The sequence below is a fragment of the Protopterus annectens genome, chromosome 1.part2 (assembly GCF_019279795.1).
Source record: "Protopterus annectens isolate FY-2018-M chromosome 1.part2, PAN1.0, whole genome shotgun sequence".
In the NCBI taxonomy this organism is placed as follows: Eukaryota; Metazoa; Chordata; order Ceratodontiformes; family Protopteridae; genus Protopterus; species Protopterus annectens.
The window spans coordinates 1,149,175,007-1,149,195,514 of record NC_056727.1 but is presented as its reverse complement, the minus strand read 5'-3'; positions in this window follow the sequence as shown (position 1 = coordinate 1,149,195,514).

Below are 20,508 nucleotides of genomic sequence, written 5' to 3'. Positions count from 1 at the left end.
TACAATTTTGTAATATCTTATTTCACATCTTCATGTTACCTCAAGATCATAACCACTTCCTTGATAAACTTATAACCCTCCCCATAAAGGAAAATCGTTTTCTACTCATTGACTTCAAGTGTCCCTCCACTGGCTGGGAATAACATGCCTTATCCAGTAGTCATGTAAAATCTACTGCATGTTGTAACTATTTTGTTATCATCATCACCATCATAAGCATCAAACCCACACTTCCCATTTTCTACATGGGATCAGCATGTTGCGTCGGCTGTCTCCACCTCACTTGATTCAGTGTCATTCCTCTACCTTGTTTGACACTCATGCCTGACTGTTGGAAGTCTTCTCTCATATAATTTACCCACCTTGTAGCTGGATATGCTTGCTTCCTCTTGCCTTCTTTCTATCTTTCACAAATCTCTTCCACAAATCTTCATCTTTTTCTTCTTCTACTTTCCTGCACATGTGCTTAAACCAATGGTTTATGCACCTTACTTTTCAGCTTCTTTGGTATTCTCCTGTCTCATCCTTCTGCTGACATTTTCTGCTAGTTGGATGCAGCGCCTCTAATTCTAGCTTTGACCTTCTCATTCAGACTTCCCTTCTCTTCAGTCATAGGATATACTTGAAGCTGTTAACGTGTCCCACTATTTCCTTCTCTGTCAGTTTTAGCAACTTATTTTTCCCTCATTTTCTGCCCTGAGAGCTGTCTTGCATTCTATTGCCCTACCATTTGCTGTCCTGCTCAGTGTCTGCCTCTAGTGCCACATTGTCTACATAACACAGCTCTGTTAACCTCTCCTCTCCAACCTGTTTGCTAATGTGGTCCATCTCCAGTATGAACAGCAGTGGACTCAGAGATGAACCCTGATGCATACACACTCCCTCTAGGAAACCTGTTACTCTGAACACTGCTTGTACTTGTATCATCTGGTCCTTGACATAGCCTGTACTAATTCTACCAATGTTTCCTTGACTTCAGTCTATCACAGGACTGACCAAGTCAGCTGTCTTTGGACCTTGTCATATACTTTGTCTAGGTCTAGGAATACCCATTTGGATTATTTCCTCATCTCTAGCCTTTTTCCTACTATTTGTCTCACTGCAAACATTGAATGAGTTCGGGTGCATCCTGATCTGAATCTGAACTACTCATTTACCATCTTACATTCTACTACTTTGCATATTAATTTATGAATCACCATCTCCAACCCTTTCAATCAGTCTATACTGATCAGAGTTATGAATGTCTCTTATGTTGTTTAGACTTACACTGGAATGCTTAGTCTCCAGTCATGTGAATATGTGTTTCTCTCCATACTGCTATGTGTACCCTCAGGAGTTGTTTCTTCCCAAACTCACCTGATACTATGAACATATTCAGAATGACCTCATTTGAGCCTACTGCTTTCCCTAACTTCAGTTTCCTTAGTGCTATTCAAACTTCTTCTAGAGTGGACTCTTCTTCAGTTTTCATTATTGATTGTATATAGAGCAGTACAGAGTTTGTGGGCTTTTCCTTCATTCAGAAGCTGCTGGAAGCACTCTGTCCATCTGTCTTTGATGTCATGTGGACCGACAAACAGATTGGTTCTGGACCCCTTATGAATAGCATCTGATGACTATCTATTCTCTTTCTGTCTTTGCCTTGCAACCTGACAGACTTCATAGGTAGTTATGAGGCATGCAGTCCAGGAGACCATTAATGAGCTTAGCCCAAACTCCTAACTGTCCCAAAATATTTTTTCTAGTTAAGTGACTTGTTCAACATCACACAGTAGGCAAGCGAATGCTGTGAGAATCAAACACATTACCACAATAGCAGCACAGCTCATAGCCTTAATCCTCTGTGCCAGAATCACTTTCCGGATGCTACTAGAGTGCCTCTGATGTCTTGCTGTTATTTTTAATTATGACTGCTCTCAGCCTCTTTATTGACCAACCAGCATTCCTTCTGATCTTTCTGAACTTCTGCATTCCAAAGATATTAGCAATTTTTATCAGAAAATATTAAATGTGTAAGGATGGTAGGAAATGGTCTGTATTGTGGCAGAAATGGGGAATGGATATAGGAAATACACTTTCCTAATGTACATTATTTACACGCCTGGCTTGGCCGCATATCTATACTATTGTATGTTGCTGTTTTAAACTGCTGCCATTCTTCTTTGACTCCACTTATTTCCACTTCTTCCTGAGGTGCTAGAGCCATGAGTATTTCCTTGATCCATTGTGCTTTTACTACAATTAACTTCAGTGTCTTCAGCCCAGAGTCTATTGACCTTAGAGCCTTCTCTGACATCCGCTTATAGCTGACTGTGGCCACCAGCATGCTGTAGGCCAACTTTTTCACTGGGCATGACATTGCAATATCTGACAGTACTCCACTGACCTTTCTTTACTCAGATAATGTTTACCTACGTTGCAAAGTTGCATGTTGACCACTTTTGTATGTAATTTTCTGACAGTTTCTCTTTTGGAGCCACGTGTACAGCAGATCACATAACATGTTTTCAAATTGTCAGAAGTGGAACCAAAAGCCAAAATATGTTTTTGAAAGATATTAGCAATTTTTATCAGAAAATATTAAATGTGTAAGGATGGTAGGAAATGGTCTGTATTGTGGCAGAAATGGGGAATGGATATAGGAAATAAATTAGGGAGATAGAAAATGTTAGGAGAGATTAATGTGGCAATTAACAGATGATTACATAGTTCTATGTCATACAGCCCAGTTTAATTGAGGTGAACTAGTCTGGAAATGCAGAATTAGCATAGTGATTCTTGGACAGGGATTCATAAAGATTGTATTTGAAAAGGCAGTGTTGACAAGAGGTAAAGAGGGCATACTAAACTCCAACATAAATTACAAATTGGGGGGCATAACTCCCCAGAATAGCTGTATTCATTAATGCAGACTTGTGAGAGTACATGTGTAGCCTAGGTATGTGCATATTGTTCCCTTATAATGTTTGAGATTTACAAAGGGGTGAATCATGGAGAACAAGAAGAATTTGGGCCTGAAATTTGCAAGGCTACAACTACAGACATAGCACAGCTATGACAGTTTCATAGCATCCCATGTCCCTGCAATGTTGATGTTCTGTACAGCATAACATAGCCAAAGAAAACATAAGGTATAAAAGAAATGAAACAGCATGGAGTGCAGAGGATACACATTCTGTAATGGTGCAGCATCAGAGCCTTCTATGGACCCTGTCCCCTCAGTTAAACACAAGGATGGAACCTAACATTATAGTTAGTCACATTCTGTACCCCTCAGCTAAACACAAGGATGTAACCTAACATTATAGTTAGTCACATTCTATACCCCTCAGCTAAACACAATTATAGGTAGTCATACCCTGTACCCCTCAGCTAAACACAAGGATTATCATTAGTCACATTCTGTTCTCCTCAGCTAAACACTAGGATGGAGCCTAATGCTATAGTTAGCCACATCCTGTACCCCTCAACTAAACACAAAGATTATAGTTAGTCACATTCTGTATCCCTCAGCTAAACACTAGGATGGAACCTAAAATTATAATTAGCCACATATACAGTGGCAATATTCTCCTGTCAATGAGACTTAGAAAACAATCAGATCCTCCATTGTAAAGATTATGCTACATGTACCTCTTATACATGGCATCTGGTACAGATACCTTTAAGAATCACATATTGCCATATATGGTGAAAAAGGGGAGTTATTTTTGCACATCTCATTTGACATGATAGTAGTGTTTAGCTTCAATAAGTCATATAAACTGTTGTGTATGGTATAGATAAACTCTTTTAGAATGCTACATGGCTTTATTAGTCATGTGGAGAACAATAAGTGACAAAATTCAGAGACAAGCTCTGAGACTCCATTTACTGCCACCATCCAGGAAAACATAGGATTCACGTATGTGCATGTTGCAGCTAAAAACTATTGCATAATTGTACTACTACAGGACAGCATATAGACGGCATAGTATATTTGCCCTGGTAAGTCAGGGGCCACTGGAAATACAGTCTGACTGCATGAAATGCACATTCTTGGTACTTGGGATTAACCTCTTTTTGTCTTTCTATGTGATCAGACATTGAGATGATTCTGTTGTACTACTAATAATACCACTGTTAAAGCTATATCAACCAAAGGGTCCCACAATGCAAGTATATTATGTTGCACTTTTTTATGAATAGTTTGTCCCATCTTTAGAACTTTGAGTTCATTTATATAATACAAATTTCAAAACAAAACATCTTTATAAAATTTACTTTCTGCTTTTTGCATTTTACTACTTTATTTATTTTTCAGCTGTTAATCAGGTAACTGAGCTTGTCATCAGAACTTTTCAGCAATAACCAAGATGAGGTCAACATTTTTTACATGAAGTAATTTAAATGTTGTTTCAAGACAAAATTTACCATTTGCATTTATATAAGTAATATGATATTTGGACATATTTCAAAAACAAGAAAAATATTTCCTTAGACTGACATTTATTTGCATTGCTGTATGTGAACTTGTTAACAGTATACAGTACATTCAGCAGTCACAGGATACCTAAGCATTTTAAGCCTAGCCAATTTTCCTTTTTGTGCTCAAACTAACCTATCCCATTTGGTGAGAGATTGGCCTTACCCATCCCATGGTCAATAATTATATATATTATCCCTAATGAGAATTACTGGGATCATACCATATATAATTTTAGCAGATACATTCATGGGATAAAACATTTACGCACTGCCATTGTACATTAGTAAAACAGAAGGCAGTTCTGGGGTAAATTGTCTTTTCTTTTCATCTGAAATATTTTTATTAATACTTTAAAAAAAAAAATAATATTACTAAAGAAATAAACTTTGAACATAATATAATACAGGCAAAAGATGAATCATCATTTTATAGAACAAATAAAATTGTATCTATTTACAATATATACAGAAGCCGGAGACCAACAAGTTAATAATTGAAACAAAGCAATCATAACAATAGTCCAAATAATTAAGTAGATGATAATGACAGTGGTGGCTTGTGCTATTGGACTGCAGGACTGCAGCCCCCCCAGCTGTAAAATGAAAGAAAACAGAATTGTAAAATAATTAGCTGCAAGTCCTGGAACTGAGCATGCATGCTCGGCGAGTTCCTATCCGGAATGCAGTTTAACCAGTCCGGATTATGAAGAAAATGCATCAGTGTACAGATGCCCAGAAGTCTATGTGGTTTATAACCACATAGACTGGAAGGAGATCAGACTGCAACACCTGCAATTACGTATGCGGATGGATAGCAACTGACTGGCTCCCAGGAAGGGAATTTGTATTTGGTGCTCTTTGCTGCAAGGGAAAGGGAATACACAGATACTGGTGTATTTGGTGCTCTCGCTGCAAGGGAACTGGGTTCAGAAGCTGCTGCAAAGGAATATACAGGTGTGTGTGTGTGTGCGTGTGTGTGTGTGTGTGTGTGTGTGTGTGTGTGTGTGTGTGTGTGTGTTTGTGTGTGAAATGCCCCAGTTAAATATACCTGGTGGCTAGAGTCACTCAGGCTCAAACCCAGGTAGCAAGAGCCTGAATTTCCTACCCACCACCACTTGTGAAAACTGTTCAGATTTTTGCCTTATATTTTTGTTCTGTTCTGTTCCTCATAAAATCTGTGATTTTCTGATTTTTTTGTAATCAGTGAAGGATTGGATTCATTAAATAATGACAGATATTTGACTTTCAGACTTCATATTCTTCGGAAAATACATGGTAACACAAAACCTTTTATTCTAGCAATTTTCTAAGTTTATAAGATCAATATTAAAAAATGTTCCCTATTTTTTTGAGGCTGTATTCCCCTATTATTGGCTTTGTCCAGGTGTTTTGTGTTAAGAGGTTGAGAACTATAGTGAGAAATGAACTCACTAAATGATAGCCGTTTCAGTTTCAGTCTTCCTGTCTTTCAAGAAACAGGTGATTTGACATAGTGGTATGTTGCTCTGACTGTAGTACACAGGGTCCTGGGTCCAAGACTTGGCAGTGAATTGCATGGTGGTAAGACAACATTTTATTCTAACAACTTTCCAATATTATACAAGCAACGTTTAAAATGTGCCCCTTGTTTTTGGGCTTTTGTCCCGCCAATAAATTTTGGCTTTTTACAGATTTCTTATGCTGTAGTTGAGAGATACAGTTGAATGTTGAATGGATTTTACAAGGAGCTGAGAGCTTCAGGGGAAGAGAAGTTTAGTGCTGCTTATGCTGAGTCTGCTTGTATTGTTAATAGCATAACAGGTTGAATACTTGCTTTTGATGCAGAAGGTTGTGTGTTCTACTCCCACAATATTTAGATGTATTGCTGATACTGTACTGTGTTGTACTTTTAAAAGGGGCAGATGTCGCAGTCCTGAGAATGTCCTCTTTGGCAGAGATAACTAGTAACTATGAACCTGTTATCAGTTTGCCATCCATTCCCTATTGCAATATTACTAGCTTATCATTTTTTTTAATGTAACATAGGCAATTTATTCCTCAAGGACAACAGGCACTTTATTTGTAGATGAAACAATGAAATATGCAATTGTTTACTAGCAGCAACCTTTTCATTAGTTACAGAGCTCTTTAATGTGGAATTATTTAGATGACTTTTACTTCTGCAGAGATTGTGCATATTTACTGATACTGGTGGATTGTAGAAGTCTGCGTAGACTTTTATGATGGAAATGTTCTTAATTGGGAAGTTTTTTTTTCATTATTGGTGCATGCATTTTGTTTCATTGTTTACTGGAAAAATGTTCAAAACAATAAATTTAAAATGCCGTCTAACAACTGTACTGCATTATAGAAGGAATATAATTTAATACATCAGGAAGAAGTATATTGATTATCTGATCAGCTCAGGTATGCCCCCTCCCAGTTCTTGGTTGGATGTGTTCGATTAGGAACCAGTTAAATCAACTGTCTACAAGCACAAACTTTTTTGTTACTGAATATTTTCACCGAGTGATGAAGCCAGATTGAAGCAATCGCTTCTCTTAGATCTTCATTTTTTGGGGGGCGGTACTTATTGTCCACACCTAGGGAGTTAAGTAATATAGGATGTATGCCCCACAATTCTCCCAACTGAACTATACCTCTCAATTGCCCAGATTTTTGCAGAATGAATAGAGTTTTGCTTCTTATTTTTCATTTGTTCCTCATAAAATTTGTGTTTTTTCTGACAAATCATTTAGGAATGAAGTCACTTAATAATGACATACATTGAGTTTCAGATTTCATACCCTTCAGAAAAAATGCATGCTAAAGCAAGACCTGTTATTCTATCAACTCTCTAAGTTTATGCAAGAGCAATTTTTAGTACTGTTTCTTTGTTTCCCCAATATTTTTGGCCTTGTCCAGATTTCCTGCATTAAGAAGTTGAGATGTATGTGCAAATAAATCGCTTTATAGAATTAGGTATATCCAAACCTCTCAACTGTCCCCTAACAATCCCTCTGCAAAATGGCAATTTTGGAAGAAACATGGAGGGTTTAGAATTAATAAATAATCATAATGATCAGAGTTACAGATTACTTTTATTTTAGAAATGCATGTAGAGTCTCTTATTTTGTCAGCTGCTCAACTTAACAGTACTAATATTAAAAAAGTGTCCATTCTTTGACAGGTTCCCAGCAGTATTGTGTGGCTATTTTATATTTTTGCATCACATTTTTGGTCCATTTTTTATAGAATTGTGGTTTTCTGGCAAATTAGTGGCAAATCATTTCATTAAAGACTGAAGTTAGAAAATAATGACAGACATTTGAGTTTTAGATTTCATACCCTTCAAAAAAGTCATACTAATGCAATACCTACTATTCTATTATCTTTCTAGGTTTATAAGAGCAATATTTAAAAATTGTCCTTATTTTTGGGCCTTTGTCCCACTTCTATTTATGGCTTATTTCCAGATTTCTTGCTCTGAGGTTAAGAGGTATGGCAAATATGTCAGGGCCATCACTGTCAGCCAGAGACATTTCAAATTGTAACATACTTGTTGTATCCCCCTCACCCATGTAATGACTCTGGATGTGCCCAAGCAAGGCAAGGAACAGTTATGCAGTGTAAGTGTGCAAAGTTTCCCACCATCCAAGGTAGACACAAGTAATACAGTGGCATTTTCTCTGTCCTTGATTTTGCAGAATGTTTTGGTTTTCTGTCATATTTTTATACTGTTGATTTATGCTTCTTATTATTCAGAACATGCATGTTGTTGCAGTGCCTGTTGCTCTGTGTTTAAGTAGCAATGCTTTAATGACCATCAGATAAGCGTGTCAGATATTGTAAGATGCAAGTAAGCTTCAATAATCATACTGTTAAAGAATTATCAACATTGTAAGCCTTCTTGTTGTTGCCATGCAGAGAATATTGACATAACTAGATAAAGTATAAGTCTTAGATATTGAAATGCATATGACAGTATTTGTAATAAAAGACATGATTACAGTATTTTTCAGAAGCTCATTACATTTGTTGGAGACTTGCAGTCATCTTTGCAGGCTTTACAATAAACTAAACAGAATGCCAATTTATCATGTGTGGTCCATAACTTGTGCAGTAATCCTTTAAGCAGTTTAGCTTGAGTTTGCTTGTTGTTTGCTGTTCATTTTTTACTTGGATCATGTTTTCCCCATGAAACAAGTAGATAGTTATTGTCAGGAAGCAGGTCTTTTTTGGATAAGAAACATTTTTACAAGTGGGGGTAATCGGTATCACAGAGATTGCTACTTTCAGCATGTTACTTGATACTTTATAAAGCTGAATATAAATTATAATTAGAACTGCAGTGCAAGGAGAAATAGTTTCAGTTGAGTGCTGTTTGTTTTTTTTATATCTGATTTTGACTGGCATTCCAGTAATGTATTTAAAAAGTAATTTATTATTTCATGCCTCACAACCTTTTTGTTTCCATCTAGATATTAAGTAAGCTGTTATGTAGCCAATGTATTGACATATTTTTTTCTTCTCCACTTCATTTTGTCTTGATTGGACTCTCATAATGATGGCTTGGCACCCAGTGCAGAGTATTTAATTAAAGTTCCAGTTTTTGTGGTTTTAAGTGCGGCGCTGCCCATTTCTAGTTGGCCAAACCCCTTCCCATTGGCCCCACCCATTCAGCTGTCTCCTGCAGCCCCCTTTGATTTGAAGTCACCAGCTGCCACTGGATAATGCATAATGATGAGTTAATAAAGGCCAAATTTTTTGTCCAAGGATTATTCATTAGTTTATTTGGATACATTTTTCCTTGTTTTACTTTGATTTCTTTGATTGCAACTTATTTTAAAAGAACGAGAAAGTCTTCAAATTTCATTTCTGAAGAAGATTTCCAGTTTCTAGTAATAGTTTTTATGGCTACGGAAAGTATTGTCCAAGTTAAATAGTAAAAGTCTTTCTTTTGTTTGTCTATTCCTAGAACTTAAAGAGAGTCATTTCTTTTGTTAAAATAAATGTATCATTCTGTAATGCTTTAAAAAATCTTGAATTTTTATCCCAGAATTCTAAATCATATGGAAATCAAGTAACATATGTGACCAATTTGCTTTATTATTTTTTTTCCATCTCCAACAGCCAGAGAGGTTATCTTTTGCCATTTTAGCAACTCTAGCTGGAGTTATAAATGATCTAAAGTAATATTTTCAGGTAAATATACTCCAATAAAGAGTCCAAGATATATTTTTAATAGAGGAAAAAAGTTGATTTTTATTTTGTTTAATAAAAGTTATAGGAAATTATTTATCCTTATCTAAGTTCAAATGATCCTTGGCTAACATTTGCTATATTTTCAAAACTAAAATTATTAAATTCTCAGTGTTTGTAAGTAATTTCAAATAGCATCAGCACCCATTACTGAACTTCAACTAAAGCTGACTCTGAATAAATTAAAAACTTAGTTTGAAGTGTTGTTAAAACTATTTGTAAATAATTTAAGTAATTGTTGTCTAGATTAAATTCTAGGCAAATAGTTCAGCAGATTTATATGTAAACCCTTCAAAACATTGATACCCACAATAAAAGTATTTATTATTCTAAGAGTTTAAAGTATAAGAAGGTGCTATATTTATGACATTTTTATTTACTGAAAAGGGAATTAGAGATTCAAACCAAAACTTGTAATTAGAGTTAGTAAAGTTCTTTTAACAATTTTTAAGATAGAGTTTAAGTGCTGAGTTAGATGAAGAAGTTATAGATATTTGGATATATTTACATATAAATATCAAAAACAGAGTATATCATTTAGAATTTATTGAAATTGAAGAGTTTAGTTTATTGGTATTTAGTAATTGTAGATGTTGAATTTTCCAGTTAGGTATATAGTTTACATCTAACCAATTAAAAATCTTTGGGGTAATTTTTCTGTTTACAATCCATACATCCAAGGTGTGCTTGATTATGGATAGGGATAACTTTGTTTAATGTGGATGGGGACTCTGTGCTAGAGCAGTTGTGTCCTCCACAATATATTCCTATCTCTTCAAACTGTTCTGTTAAAGTTTCAGAAGAGGTTTATATCCCTAGGTCAAGTATTCCTGATGCCATTTGACTTGCTGATGTGCAGTAAATCCATCAGTACTGGGTTGGAGGATGCTGCCACACACCGGTCACCTCTTAGCTGTCTGTAGGATACTGATTATAGTGACAGGGCTTTGAGTCAGTCCATGTAAAACATGTTGCTTAGGCCTTGTATCCTTTTAATAAGATATCTCTATGGGTGTTCCAGGTGTTGCATGTGTCTGGACACATCCATACCAAAGGGGGCATTATATTCAATGACTGGCCACTAGCTTAATGAGGGTAGAGTAAAGGGGGACTATGACATCTAGACACAATCCCTTTGTTTATAAGCTCTGCAAGGGTCTATATTATATAATCAAAGTTTGAAAAGTTTGAACGTCATATGGTCGAGACCATATGATCGAACTTATAAAACTTTGAAAATATAAAAAAATAAACTACAAAAAAAAACTACCTGAACATTTTAAGCCAGGGAGCAAGTCACCCTGCACCCCCACACCCTCCACTCTTTAAATATACCAACTCTGAGATCGCACTACAGTGCAGAAAAGGGAAATCTCCCCATTCCACACTGTACAGAGATCTCTGTTGAAACATTTGAACTTTTTAAAGTTTGATCATATGGTGTCGACCATAGGCATTCAGACTTTTAAAAGTTCGAACATATGATATAGACCCGCTGTGCAATATAGAAGGACTTTCTTACAATAACGGACCATGTTGGTGAAAAATTAAGTCACTGTCCACATAAGTTCTGAAATGCCACACAACTGGGTCATCTCTCAGGGGTGTATTGTTAATGTGGCAGTTCCCTGGGATAGATGACTCCCCAAAGGATACAACAATTCATTTCTTGGCATTTAGTTTCAGTACATGATTTTGACAGTATTTATTTATTTATTAATTATTTATTGGTTAATTTGTCATGATCCATGTAACCATATTTATGAATATCACAGCCCAGTCAATGACCGACCATATATCCCTGCACAATCTCCAAGTTGATAGCGGTATGATGAAACATCCCTGCTCAGTGATTAAGATTTGTGATCACCAGTAATATATTGCATAGGTATACACTGCATTCAGTGAGTAGGACCTGATCAGCAAAGAAAAACTTGGTGTCTTTTTACCATTTCAGCAAAATACATCACAGATTTTATTTTATTTTGTTGTGCAATCTGATGCTGCTACCACATAGTACTATAAGATAGCTGATAGCATACATTATTTGTTGCATAGTAAATGGCATATGAGATTAAAGGAGTGAAAAACACACTAAAAATCTACACAAACATAGGAAGGACATGCATATTCATCACAGAAGGCAGTACAGCACTGTGAGGTCACAGTACTAACTACCACAATAGTGTGTTCTGTGTTCAGGTGAGTTATGTACAGAACTGAGAATAATGTCAAGATCTAACTTCTCATGGATACGCACTTTGATGTTTATATGTGTTTTGTGCATGTGGGTATTTGGGTATTAACCATCCTTGCATTTCTGAGCTAGTTTTGTATGGGAACATGCCCAGCTTCCTAAAACTCACACTAATCTTCATAAATAGTTCTCGACAAATTGGCACTTGCTGTGGTGCCATCTGTGTTACATCAGGAAATGCTAAACCTCTCAGTCCCGTATATATATAAATTGCTTATTTACAGATGTAAAGATCACTTGTAAAGAGCTGTGGAGATACTTACACAGATATGGCTTGAGTAACTTATAGTCAGAGGTTGTACCAGTATACAAGAAGTAAGACTCGATGTTTGCATAAAGCTGCAGAAAGTTTAACACCTCTGTTTGGGCATATGTATAAAATGGCTATTTTTAGTATCCATCCTCCTTAGATTCTATGAGAAACATATCAAAAATAAAATCTTAATCTAGTACATATAGATGTGAACATGTTACATTAGTAAGTTTATGAATGACAACAAAAAGTAGCTACGTGGGTGATGTCACATAACAATGAACTTTGTATTAGTGTAAAGCTTTAATACTAATTACACATTATAGTGAAATTACAGTAAAGTTGTGTTATTCCTTACAGAATATATTAATTCTATCATTAAAAAATATTCCTGCATTATCTACTATAATATCTACTATATTTAATAAAATACATGATGAACTCTAGTGTAATTGCTGGTATTATTTGTATAAATGAGACATCTCATTTACTAGAACTATTTCAAACATAATAATAATAATAATAATAATTACAACAATAATAATAACAATGTGAACATTAAACTCCATTGTCCCTAGGAAATATATTAAAGTTCATTTTTCATTCCCAACAACAAGATGAAATCTTTAAGAAGAATAGGCTTACTAAGTGTTTGCATGCTATTAGCTCACAACACACTTGCTTGAAAAAACAAGTGCTCTAACCCCCACTAGTTCAAACTTACGTAACTATTTTGCCCTCCCAACACTCAACCCTTTTAAATTGCACAATGTTCATCCATTTCCCACCTAATTCAACCACATTACTCTTTTTCTAACCTCAAAATTCTTTCACCATTCTAAACTTAAAATCCCTGATCATTCTATAAACTTAAAACTCAAACCCCACTCCCTGAGCCTCAATTACCCATTTACTCCTTAACACTAAAACTCCCTTCCTGCTCCTTATCCCTAAAATCTCCCTCCTGATCCCTAAACCTAAATTGCCTGATCACTACCTCTCTAACACTAAAACTCCCTTCCTGCTCCATAACCCTAAAATCTCCCTCCTGATCCCTAAAGCTAAATCGCCTGATCACTACCATAATCTACACTCCCACCCCCACCCCCCATAGCTGCTGCATTTGCCTGTCTCAAACTCTAATAATGTGTTTGGTTAACTTGTAGCAGCTGCTTCGTTGAACTCATATTCAAGTTTGAGCACAAGCTGCAGCCTGTATAAAGTACAAGGAGATCCCATCAATGGCTTCAAGACAGTAGTCTTTGAGCACGTGCGACTCAAGTGCAGTAGAAAGAAAAAAAATTGTAATGCATGCAGCTTTTACTGAAATGGCACAGCAGCAAAACAATTACATGTTCAGATTATCCTAATATAAAGACATCATATTGTTTTTAATTAAGCAGCTACATGACATTTCATTTTATCTAACACTTGGGCAAAAAGTTGTGACATAAATACAAATTACTCTTTCTATGTTTACGATTGTACAATGGTTGCCACAGAGCAACTTAGTCATAGCTAAGAAATAATAATGACAGTTCATATCTTATGGCAAAAACTGGGGAAAATCTGTCAGTCGCACCCACGATTTGCTGAACATCATGAAAGTAATTTATCCTTAAGACATGGCAAAAACCAACAATGATATAAACATTAGTTGATATTACTAGTGTATATGTAACAGGTTCTATGGATGAATGTTCACCTAATATGGTGTTTAACTTGTCAGTAATGTATTTTGAGGATTGTGATCCACTGATTATTGGCATCTGTTTAACATTGCTCATTTAGCAGTTTTCTACACTTGTGAATCTCCAACTAAATGTGTTTTCTGACAACTTTTATGTGACTTTTCTGTGGTGTCAATAAGTAGTAGAAGGGTCAAAAGAATAGTTTTGAATCCAGTCAGGTGCACGTCATAGCTGTGTGAATGGAATGCATAATATACAATACTGACTTAGTGAACAGAAGTGATGTGAGCTATTCTACATGTAGGTGACAATTTGAAAGGTGGAGGGTTTTGAATCCTCTCAAAGCTGTAGTCCCTTCTGACCCTGATTAGTATCATTCACACGCACTAGTGCCATCAATAGCTAGTACACAGGTCAACAGAATATTCCTTAGACATGAATGGTTTCAAATCCAGTGAGATAGACTGTGTGAATGCAATGTATAACACGTAATACTGACTTAGTGAACACATGTGATGTGAGTCTATGTGATGCGCACATGTGGCGGGTATGAACTCCTCAGAGCTGTAGTCTTTTTTAACCCTGATCAGTATCATTTACACACACTGTTGGGTATTTCCTTCCAAATGTATATTTTCTAGAAATTCTTATATTAATCTGTGACCTCAGTAGCTAAGACACAGGTCAGTAAAATGCCTTAGACAGGGATGGTTTAAAATTCAGTGAGGTGCACATTGCAGCTGTGTGAAAGCAATGTGAAGCATAATATACTGACTTAATAAACTGATGTGATGTGAGTTATTCTGTGTTTAGATAAGAGGTATGGGGTGATCCCCTAAGTGCTGTTGTCCCTTTTATCCATTCCCAGTTCTTAAAGTTTTTGTATGTCTGTTGCACAATGGTTAGCAGAGAGCAGCTTTGCTATGTATAGTTAGGAAACAGTCACTGACAGTTCATGCCCTATGACAAATTCTGAGGAAAAAAATGTTCAGCCATATTAATGATTTGCTAACCATCACGTAAGTGAGCATATCCCAGATGTGAGACAGAAAGCAGTACTAATATTAGCATGTGTGCACATTTATTTGTAAGACTATAATAGCTTCCATGGCTCAATGCACTTATGACATGATACTGACATTGTTAATAAGGTATGTGTAGGGCTCTGTTCCACCAGTTACTGATGTCAGTTTAACATTGTTCATTGTTCAAGTTCCACAGTGTTGCAATGCTCCATTCAAATGTGTGCTTTCTTTAAATTGTTGCATGATGTGCTCTATGGCATCATTAGGTAGCACACAGCTGAAAAGAGAATGAGCTAGGCAGGCAGGGGTTGAAATATAATGAAGTGTATGTCGTAGCAGTGTGACAATCAATCTACACCTTTTATTAAGTAAGTACAATGCATATTGGGTAACAGAGGTAACATAGTAAGTGTGCATTGTGGCTTGCCATTGTTTGGTGTCTGTCAGTACAGTGGGAGTGAGATTTGATCTCCTTTTTATTGTATGCTGCTCCTCAATACTCACACTTCAGTATTACACAATCGCATTGCATTAGTGACATAAGTCACTAAATTTCCAGTGACATAATCACAGCATATACATTGGCATAACAGGTTGTCACACCTATATAAATCATCTATCAGTGGAGAAAAATCCTTTGAACATGCTAAAACATCAGCTGCTTTCAAGCAACTGAATTGGCTGCCAATGCATAACACTGGGCATTGCTGACATAAAGTGACCTTCATAGCTGCATTTTCAAAATTTGGCAGTTTCTTTATAGTCATAACTTGATGTGTTCATTGCCAATACTTTACGGGGACGATTGCATGCTCATGATTTTACATGTTTTGAACAAGCCTTTTAGTATATGGAGTTCTACAGTGTGCTAACATTTCCTGGAAATGTGTGCATTAAGTTTAAACTTATGGTAATGTCTTCTACTGTATCATGTGCAAATGTGGTCATATGTAGAATATGGGTTAGAAAGGAAGGAGTTCAAATCCATGATGGTCAGCCTTGAAAAATGCTGACAAATGTTATCATCATTTGCTAATAATGTGCTATGAAAGCATACAATGCAGTTCACATGATGCATGCATCCTAAAGATTCCATTCCTCAGTCCACTCATGCAGTGATGGGTACAGTGGCTGCTGCATTTTAATCCCTACTGCTGATATCGGTTATGTCATTTTCTACTGTATATTTTACAATCTTCCACACAATTCTAACATTTCAATGAAATGTGTGCATTCATTCACACCTCTTACATATGGCTTTTTTGTGGCTTCACTTGTTAATGACCTTTGTACATACATTATCACCATGAAGAATCAGGAGGTTGCACATTGGCATGTACATTGTGTTTGTCTTGTTGACATATCTGTTTTTCCTCTGAAAACTATTTTTAAATCACCTTTCCAATCAAGGCTTTTGTTGCATGCCCTTCTAGTACACTCTTCTGTTGAATATAAACTTGAAAAAAGTCAGGGGTTCAGGACACACTATGTGCATTTTGTTTGCCCTGTTATGATGTATTTTTCCCCCTGAAATGTATTTCCATACCTTTCTAGTAATAGCTTCTATGGCTTTCCCTGCTGCAACACTTTTCTGGTGAACATGCACTTGAAAGGCCAAGGTTCAGCAGACCCTGGTGTGTGCATTTCGTTTGTACTGCTATCATGTCTTCCATTACAGTGAAATGTATTTTGAAATCACCTTTCCAGTTGAGGTTTCTGTGGCATGCCCTGGCACTACAGTGGTCTAGCGACATAAGAAGGGGTTCATTTACCATTCTGTTTCTCTTTAGGTTTTCTTATGTGTTACATTACCCTGCACGCTACTTATGCTGCTGTTATACACTATACACGTACATTATGTGGAGACTGTTGTTGATTGTTTCATCTCCCATACTTAAGTATTCTGGATTCTTCTGCTACTGTTGATATGGTCATTCAGGGAGTTTCTTAATGGCTATACTAACTTATTTGATTCTTCTTTGTAGTCATGCATGGATATGTGATGTGTTGTAGGGCAGTGGCAAGATAACTGCTTCAGTGGCTCCCTATTCTACGGTGGTTTCCTAATACATTGTAGTATGGGAGTTTTGAGTTTGGTTCACTAGAGGGCTACTGTTATTTGTTTTCTTTTCTGCAGTCTACCTAAACATGTGATACATTTTAGGGGTATGACTTCTTGCACTCTGATGTCTGCAGTGTCTCATCTTTACATTACAATGTGGATATACTGACAGGTGGACTGACTTGTTTTACTAACCCACCTCAAAACAATCATAGTTTGTTTTTTAATTACCTTCACGTTATTGCCTAGGTACATGGCTAAAACTCCCTGTTGTTGCTATGTATGATGATGGCAGGTGCATTGCATTACTTTCCATCTACATCTCCCATGTATACTGCCTTTTCTTAAAATGGTCTTATCATTTTATACATCTATGTAATAACTTTCCGTGCAATGTTTTCCCATGCAATTCACTTTGCACTTAATGTTCACCCTCTCCATGACTTCTGCCATTGAGTCAACTCCAGCCTCAGTGTTCCTTGGATTTACATTGTTCACAGATTTATGTCTGTATTTGCTGCTGTTCTGACATCATCATTGCATAGCAGTGCTCACGTGCTTAAATTGACAACTGTGGTTTTGTCTGCAAACTCATTGTTTACTTATCATATTTTCATGTAGCTGCAACATGGCTTACCATGATCTAGCTATGAACCTGTAATACAGCTGCAAGGAGAGGTTCCCTAGCATGCAAATTGCCTTGGCCACTTGCATACATGATTAGCAATGCAGGTCATTATTCTAAGAAAGTAAATAGCATTGCCTTGGCTGCTATGCAGCTGCTCTGTTGATGAATCCCAGGGAATATGTTTTTTACACTCAGTGTAGGTCTGATTGCTGTTTTTCTTTTCTTTTACCCTAAATTATACTGTAGAAAAAATTAACAGAAAAAAATAACAAAAGGAAGACAGAAAAAAAGCACTAACAGACAAATAAAGTAAAGGATAAAATCTATGCGATCAGTTAAAGAAAGGTGTGGAATGACAAATAGGAGGGAAGTGGTCTTTGATAATCTTGACTAGATGGTGGACAAAAAGGCACATAATTATGAACAATTATTCATCATCAGAGTGAAGAATATGTAGTTCTCAGTGATATAACTCAATGAATGCAAGGTCTGATACCTAATATACATTTATTCATTAACCCATTTCACAGGCTGAGCCATTAGTCATTTCAGTTAATACTCATTACAAATGCTTACTGGGAATCGTGTGCTTCAGGTAAAGACCTAGTGTCTATTAAAATCAAACCTATAAAGTCATTCAGCCACTCCCTCAAACAGAACTAGAGCTATTCTTCAAGTTGTGGGTTTTTGAAATATTTTCCCTAGCCAGTTTTGCCAAATGTATCGAATTAAACTTCCAAGTTAATTAAGATCGAAATTCAGTATGTGCATTTATTTTGAGATGATATTTTGTAACACCTTTAACATTATTATTTCCTATTAAGATTTCAGTGATGCTTTAAAAATGAAATAGAATACTGGATGATTTCTTGTCCTCAGACTTTATAGTCTGATTTTTTTTATCTGCAAAATGGTGGTAATTCAGGTGGATGTAAAAGATTCTACAGCCCTTCTTGAAAAGAGTAGAAATTCCTTAGCTCCCTGGCCAAATTTTCCCTAGTCAATTTTAATACCACCTCATGGTCCCCCCTGAAAAGACACAAAGCAGCCAGCACCCAACTGAAAAGGAGTATTTAATATGTGGCTCCACAAAACATAAAAGAACCAACCGATTTCAGCCAATGGCCTTTTTCAATGCATACTTCAGCCTGTAGTCAACCTAAACATGTATAGTTAGATATAAATGATCCACCGAGGTCATAAAAAGATTAATGTTCAGTCAAACAGTTATGACAAAATCGAATACTTATGTGTCCCTGGTATTGGCCACCAAAAACTTTGGCTCAACAAAACATAATCCATTATAATCAATGCTTATTGTGCATGTCTTTAAACCTGGAACTCAGAAACGAATAATAATAGACAATGTTTTATCTCTATCCAAAAGGATTCTTGCTGCCCGTATAAAACGAGACAGATCTATCACGATAAATGTCACAATAAATGAATACATAGATGTAACAGTCAATTTACATAAAAAGCAAGGAAGACTGGACTGTGCCAAAGGCCAAACCCAAGCAATTCACTGTTGTGATATAGCTGTAGTAAATGCCAGACTGCATATCAGATGGTATTCACCTCCTCTGATGTAAAAAACACAAAAGTAATTCTTGATAGCTGTAAGGCATGAAGCGACGTCAAAAATTAGTCTCCAAAATCCAAGAAATGGATGGTATTCACCTCTTCCAACACTTGTGGCAGTTAAAACATGCCTTTTTATGTTGGCCAAACTTCTAGAGCCATCAAATTTCATCTTTCAGAACATCTCAGCAACATTAGAACTAAACATCTTCCCAATGCTTTGTACAAACATACTATGTCACATAATACAACTACATTTAAATTTATTTTTTTTTCCATAATAAATTTTTATTGAAATATATTTTCCAAAAACATTACAAAAATACAATAAACATCACACACATAATACACTATAACTACTACAAACCATTTATACAATATCTACATGACATTTAAATTTATTATTATTGACAAAATTACAGGCAACAGATCCTTTAAAATAGGTTTGCATAATATCTTAAATAAAAAAGAGAAATCATGGATTGTGAAACTGGGTGGATTATTTCCATCTGGATTAAATGAGCATTTATAATTGTTTGATAAATGATCAATTAAAGCTTTTGGCTTTGTATATAAATAAGTGGTTGACTACAGGCGGAAGTATACATTGAAAAAAGCCATTGCGCCGAAACTGGTTTGTTCTTTTATGTTTTGTGGAGCCACATATTAAATACTCCTTTCCAGTTGGGTGCTGGCTGCTTACTATTTTGAGCCTTGGCACCTGCCGTCCATGCAGAATCCGCTGTTGCGGTCCTTCCCCTGAAAGACACCATTGGCTTATAGGACTAACCTGATTAACTAAGTGTAACTAACTAACTAACTAACTAACTAACTAACTAACTAACTAATTAACTAACTTAAAAAGTCCACAGAAAAAAATAAAGAGAATATCTTACCAATATTATTGACAAAATTATGGTGGACAGAAAAAAAAAATCAAGAAAAATAAAGAAATTATTTATTTATTTTGAATTTGTTAACTGGGATAGAGCACTGATATCATCAGTGTCCTTTCAGTCACAACCCAGGGAAAATCACAATAGGTCTTGTCTTTTCAGCTTTTCCCGGTTAGGGGTTGCCACAGCGGAACTCTGGTCCGCTAATGATTGGCAGTAGATTTTCACGAACGCCGAGGTGCCAGCTCGACGTTCAACCTTCAATGAAGGCACGCCCATTTACGCATGTCTTTTGAATGCCCACCCAACTGCGGGGAGGACATGCAGACTCCACACAGAAGGCACTCCCCGCACTCCAGCCAAGAATCGAATGGTAGAACCTCTTGCTGTGAGGCAACAATGCT